This window comes from Gavialis gangeticus, unplaced genomic scaffold (assembly GCF_001723915.1).
Source record: "Gavialis gangeticus isolate Ggan-Ray unplaced genomic scaffold, GavGan_comp1, whole genome shotgun sequence".
NCBI lineage: Eukaryota > Metazoa > Chordata > Crocodylia > Gavialidae > Gavialis > Gavialis gangeticus.
This window is the reverse complement of record NW_017728995.1, coordinates 28574855-28581674: the sequence shown is the minus strand read 5'-3', so window position 1 is coordinate 28581674 and position 6820 is coordinate 28574855.

Sequence of the window (6820 nt, the reverse complement as noted above, 5' to 3'; positions counted from 1 at the left end):
TCTCGCAGCGGGGGGGGCCCCTCCTAGATCTGTGTGCCCTCCCGGGGCCTGGGCATGTCCCAGCTCACTCCTGGTGCCATGCTGGGGGCTGGAGACATTGGTTATGTTATGGGGAGTCTGTCTGCAGACAAGCCAGGCCCCTTCCCCGCAGGGTTTGGCTTTTGCTGAGGGTCCTCCATGGGCGTGAATCTGGATGGTGTGGTGGGGCACCCGCTCTCTGGGCAGGCGCCCTTCCTTGTGCCAAGCATCCCTGTGGCTCTGCTACCCCGAGATGGCACCGTGCAGCCCCCACATCTCACCGTGGCTCTCCCAGAGACACACACCTGGGGGGTTCCTGCTCCCATGTTGCCGTCTGGCCAATGCCAGGCCCTGTCTTTCCTCCCAGCTGCCAGCTGTTAAGCCCACGCCTGGTGGTACATGCTCCAGCTGTGTCTCCAAGGAGCTCCGTTCGCTTGTTGGGTTCAAGCAAACCAGCTCCAGAAGCGACCCGTGCCCTGTGCCGCCTATCCCAGGGGAGAGACTAATCCTTTGCATCCGAGGGAGCTCAGTAAAAGGTGAGCGGGGAAACCGAGTCATGTGTGCTCCTCGTAGGAGAACGGAGGAGTCCCCCCATCCCTCAGTGGTGTTTTAACACTCATGGTGAATTATTGATGGTGCAGCTAAGAGCTTTGTGTGTGCTCCCTGCCCTCCCCTAGCCTGGCCCTGCCGATGGAGCTTGCTTGGGACACGCGCCCTGCGCTCCCAGGCACTGCCCCTACCTTTCTGTGCCAGCATCCTGGGAAGGTGGCATGCACCAGGGTGGAGATTTTGGAGTGGCAGCAAATGCAGAGGGGCTGCACGATCCCACCCCCACCCTGCCTTGGAGGGAAGGGGCCGGGAACCCAGAGCTGGGGAAGCTCAGCCCAATGGACTCGGCGCCAAGCTTGCTGTGATGTGGGGACCAGCTCGGTGATGGCTTGGCTCAGTGCCACGGGGGTGCAGGCCAGTGATGTGCTCGGGGGCTGTCAGGTGAGAGCAAGCTGCCCATAACCCCTCTTGCGAATGCGGGAGGCGGGTCAGGGGCTGGAAGCAAGACTGGTCTCCGTCTGCCGCAGGGACCCGAGGCCCAGAGCCCTGCTCCAGGCTGAGCTTTCTGCCATGCTTGGATGCCTCATTCCTTCCCTGTGGTGCCGAGGGGAAGCCCAGCTCTGGGGAGAGCAGAGCGCAGAGGCCTCGGGGCTGGCCGCTGGGGCTAACGCACTCGTATGCACCATGCACGCACCGTCCGGGCTGCGAGGCCCCTTGCTCGCAGGCCCCGAGGGCTGGCTGCCGGCTGCCCACCGCGCTCTTCAGGGTATGCTGCTGTGTTGGCCGCCCTGAGATGGCTCTGCCAGGGGTGGAAAGGCACACGCAGGAGCCTGTGTGGCTTGTACCCAGGACTCGGGGCCCTGGGCAGGTCTGGACATCAGCTATGGGCTCTTCCCTTCTAAGCTGCTTCCTCTAGAGCCATCCTGCAGCTGGGTACAGTGGTGGGCAGAGGGCCAGGGGCAGGGGCCAAAGACATTTCAGTGCCAGGGATGGAGAGGGGCTGATGGTGGGTGGTCCCCACGGCCTCCGAGCCCCTCTGCACCATCAATATCTGCTCCGTGCTGCCAGCCTGCCCCCTCCTCTGTGCCAGGTTAGCACAGGGGTTGGGCTGCAGGAGCCCAGTGAAGCACAGCCCTTGTGGGTGCAGGTCAGCTAAGCCCTGATGCCCCAAACGCAACCCCAGTGCCAGGTCCCCGCAGCGTTGGTCAGGAGCGGAGGAACCTCCTGCCCATTGAAGGGCTAGATATTGGCAGCAGTGCCCACGCAGGGTCCCGGATGGCGCTGGGTTGAGGTGGGCTTCGAGGCTGTGGGCAACTATTGCCTCCTTCCCCACCTGGGAAGGAGTCGCCAGACCTCAGGCGTGACCAACTTTGGCCATGATGGCTCGGGGCTGCCATTTTGGGCCCAGGTCCCGCCAGCCCCTGAAGGAGGAAGGAGCTTATTGCATCTCCTGGGAGCAGATTTAAGGCCCTGGCATAGCTGCCTCTGGCTTGGAGGAGGCTGGGGACGAGGGCATGAGTCCCACGGGGAGGCTCCCTGGCCCCGTGAGCCCCAGGCTGCTCCTGCCCCGCGTGCCCCCGTCTCCCCGGCGCGGGGCCAGAGGGCAGTGCAGGCATTTGCTACTGTAAATAAATGTTTGTGGAGCTCAGCTGCGGTGGGAGGTTGTGTTTTTTTTAATCTAATTGTTAATTACGGTCGCAGCTGCCCCGGGCGGGAAATCCCCGGGGCAGACGGGGTGAGCGGGTGCTGACAAACCGCTCTCTGCTCGCCGCGGATGGAGTCCAGATGGCTCCGCTCCGGCCGCATGGCACAACCAAGCTGGCAGGGGGCCGGAGACCCCTCTCTGAGGGCAGCGCGGGGACACCTGGCACCTCGGAGGGGGTGGCACCCAGGGCTCAGCGCCCACCTCACCTAGCTGTGCCATCCTGCAGCACTGTGAGGGGCTCTGGGGCTGGGCTCCCCCTCCGTGTGTGTGCCCCTGCACTTGGGGTGTCCCTGGGTACAGGGTGATCCATGGGCAGAGCTGTGCTGGCCCAGAGGCCACCCCTCGCTGGGTCGAAGGCTGTTCATGCTCAGTCCCAGCCGCTCTCACGGTGCGTCCAGGCCAGCGGGTGGAAGTGCCCTGGGCTCGGGGGTCACCGGTGTGTGACCCCAGCAACCTCCGAGAGCAGCCTCTGCTCCTCACCGCCAGGGCGAGGCCCCCCTGAGCACCTGCCCTGCATGATTGCTTTAGGATGGCACCAGGGAGCAGTGCCAGCCTGATGCGGGATGGGGCCAGGGCAAGCCTGGGAGAAGGGCTGGGGGGCAGCGGAGTCATCCCTTCTCCTCCCTGCTGGCATCCTTTGGACACCCTCCTCAGCACTGAACACAGTGCCCATGCAGGGAGGGCATCTCCCCTAGTAGCCCCCACGTGGCCCCTTGGCACCGCGCTCCCTGCTCTCGCTGCCTTGGCCGGTCTGAGCTCGCAGCAGCAGGAGGCTGTGCTGAGAGGCGGGGGCTGCAGCTCCCTTGCCCCCTGGCACTGACACCCATCCCAGGCTCTGGGCATCCATCGGGGCCCAGCTCTGGCTCATAATCACGCCAGGTGAGATGTCTGGGGACAAGCAGGCTCCTGGCCGGATCAGAGGCACGGGTCAGCTCTGCAAAAGCGAAGCGCTGGGTGTCTCTCTGCGCGAAGGCTGTGGTTGTGTGGCCTGGGGGCTAGCTCGCTGCTCCCACCCTGGCTCTGGTCTTTCGTGCTGCAAGAGGGGAGCAGAACGGGATGTGTTGCGGAGGGGTGAGCCCGCGGTAACTGTCCTGGCCCCTTCTCCCCCTTGGCCCCTGCCCTGCCCCCTCCGTTCATCCTGCAGCTTTCTCAGCTCCCTCCAGCTGTGGCACAGCCCACCCCCTGCCTCGGTGCTGCCCAGGCCCCTCGTCCCCCTCTGGCCTTGGCCCCTGCCCTGGCCCATCTGGGTTTGATCGGGAGGGAGGATGTGACCAGGGCTCCTGTGCAGCGCGCTCTCTTCCGGGCGTCGCTCCTGTCCTCGCGGCCTGTCTCCAGTGCATCTGCTTCCCATTACGGCCGCGTGTAATTGTACCGGGCAGGCTTGGGAAGGGAGTCCTGCTCCTGGAGGGGCGCGGGGGTCCGGCTTCTTCTGGGCCGGTCTGTGGCAGGCAGATGGCACGTAGCGAAAGGCAGAGGGGAACCGGGGAGGCTGGATGATAGGGAAAGGGGCAGGGCAGAGGCCTGGGGAGTAGGGGGGATGCATCAAGCATGGAGCCCTGCTGCTGCTGCCTACACCGGAGCTGATGCCTCTTGCTAAGCCGGCATGGCTGGCAGCACTGCCCCCCTCCAGCGGCCGGCAGGGCCTGGGTTTTGCAGGCCAGGCTCCCGTCCTGGGGCTGAGCTTACGCTGCTGGAGCAGGGGCTCAGAGCAACCTTGCTGGGAGTGGAGAGGGCTCCTGTTCATCCCTGGAGGGCAGAGCCATAGGGCAGGGTGCTGGGAGCCCCCCGGGCTCTCCTGGCAGGCCGGGCCGGGCTGCACAGCGAGAACAATGAGGGGGTTATTCCACTCTGGCGGAGGGGGGAGGAAAGGCCTTTGCGAGTCCATCAATCTTTGCATTTTTTCCCACTGACTCCGACTGTCTCTGGTGGCATCAATAAATCCTGCTGACAGCTCCTCACATGCTACAGTGGTTATATCATGCCGCGCGCTCAGTTATTAAAGCCATCAAAGCAGCTCGAGGGATGGCTCCGTGTCACCCTGCCACACGGGACTAATTACTCCCTCTCCCCTACACGGGCACCCGGGCCAGGGAACTCTCCCCCCGACGGCCCCCGGGCACGCAGGCGAGTCACGGCCCAGCCACCCCCTGACACGTCAATGGGAGCGAAGCAGGAATTCCCCAGCCCTTGTCCTGGTCCTTGTGCCACGCTCCTGCCACCTCTGCTCCATGGCTCGGCCGTGGCTGGCCCCACTCCACATTGTCTCCTTGCATGCCAACCTCTTCCCGGTCCTGCCAGGCACAGGAGCCTTCCCCGGTGCCAGTCCTGCCCCTTGTAGTCTGATGAGCCCCCACTCAGCCCCCTGCTCTGACCCCTCAGCCCAGCTGCCTCCCCGCTCACCCCCCCTTCCGGCCACGCCAGCCTCTCCCGCTTCCCCCAAGTGCCTGGATGTGGCTCCTGCTCTGGCCACTTTGCCTCCACCCCCTGCCCAAATGCTGAGCAAGTGACTTCTGCCCTACAGTGTTGAGGGCACCGGGCACCCTTCCCTGATAGATGGGGAAGTCATCTTGCCTTCAAACCTCTAGGGTGGTGAGGGCCTTGGCTCTCCCCTGCATTGCAGTGAATGCAGTGCCAGCTCCAGGAAGGGGGTCCCTAGGATACACGGGACACCACATCTGTGCCCATTTCTTGCCCGCAGGGTGACCACTTTTGGCTCGTGGGCAGAGCAGAGGGGCTTCCCACAAGGTGTCCGGCCCTAAGCTTGCTCCGTGGCTTCCGTGACAGAGACGGCAGCTGAGGTGAGTGGTGCTCAGCTCAGTCCGACGGCCCCAGGGGCACGGTTGGGTTGTCCTGGAGAGGGGGCAAAATCTCGAGGTGCCCACTTCCGTGGCTGGGCCCTGCTGGGTGGGGATCTTGTGCTTTGGGGTCGTGCCCTGTGGTGGGATTCCCGGCTGTGAGGGTGGTGCCCCATGGAGGGAGGGTGCCCTGTGAGGAGCACCCCAGTGCCGTGTCTTGTGGGGGTGCCCTGACTTGGAGCATGGTGCGGGGAGGCTGTGTCATGGGGCACAAAAATCCCACAGGCTGGCAATCCCTGAACTGGCAGGGGATGGGGGGTGGAGGCCTTCTCCCTTCCTCCACCAGATGCATCTCCCTGGGCAGCCTGGAAAGGACCAGCACGTGCCCTGGCTGCTCCTGTCGGGGCAGGGAGACGTGGCGCTGACCTGGCCCAGCCAGTGTGGTTGGCACTGAGCGGTGCTGGCAGGGTTGCAGGGTCTGCTCATGCACCTTCCCTGGCCCGGAGTCCAGACTCCTGATTGCCTTGGGCCAGCCCTGACAGGCTGCAGCAGTTGGCTTGCGGGGGACCGAGAGACTGGACCCCTGGGCTCTCTGGCCAGCTCTCTTGGGGGCTGTGGGGTTTAGCCCAGGGCTGGTCACTATGTCTAGGAGCAACGTGCTTGCAGCAGCTTCCAGAGACAGAAATCGCCGTGTCCCGTCTGTTTATAAAAGGCCCCTGGCTGCACCCCTGGACCGTCCCCGTGAACAGACTGGGGAGCTCACCCTGCTAAAGGGGAGTCCAGGGGCCAATTGCACCTGAACAGAGCACAGTGCCCAGCTCTGCCCAAAAACATGCTCTGGGCCTGGATGGGCGCACGACCGCTGTCTGGGCACGGATGGGCACACCCTACCCGCTCACATGCATAATTAGGTGTCAGAGAGTAGCCCGATGGGGGCCTGGGGATACGGAGATTCGGGCCAAGGCAGCCGCCCGAGGCCAGGTACAAGGGATGGAGGGCAGTGGGGATGGGGGAGAGGCACCCTGTGACCTGGCTCACCCTGCAGGTCTCTCTGAGGCCAGGGCTGTGACACCAAGCCACCAGAGTCCTGCCCTCCCAGCTGGCATGGGCATGGTGCCGGCCGGGGGCCTGTGAGCAGCAGCAGGAGGCCGCCCACTGGCCTCTTGTGCGTTGGTGCGGCTCGACAGCATCCTCCCTGCCAAGTTCTCCTCAGCTTGGCCAAGCCCCAAGGCTGTAAATCACATCGTTCCTTGGCCCACTGCCCCTCTCTGAGGCCTGGCGCTGATGGGAGCATGTATGGCAGGGCTAATGCAGGCACAGGCACCCCGGGGACATCCGGACAGACCCATCTGTCTGTCTGTCTGTCCCCCTTCACTTGTCTGAGGGGCTGATGTATGGGCAGGCCCAGAGACGCCGGCTTGCAGTGCGTGCCCCCTACATAAATCAGTTTGCAGCAGGGGCTGCCTGGTGCTGCTGCTGAGGCGAAGAGGGGAAGCTTCTTCAGCTGGCACCCCGAGGTCCCTCATCTCAGCCTCCTGCCCCCTTTTCTCCCCCTTAGCTTGCCCCTGCCCACCCCGGCTGCCAGCCAGCTCCCTGCGGCACTCCTTGAGTCTGAAGCCCTAGTGCTACCCCCTGCCCACGTGGCCTAAGACCCTCCAAGAGCAGGGGCACCTCCTTTGCCCTGGCCTGAGAGGGTGCAAGACAAGGGGCTAGAGTGTGTGTGTGTGTGTGTGTGTGTGTGTGTGTGTGTGTG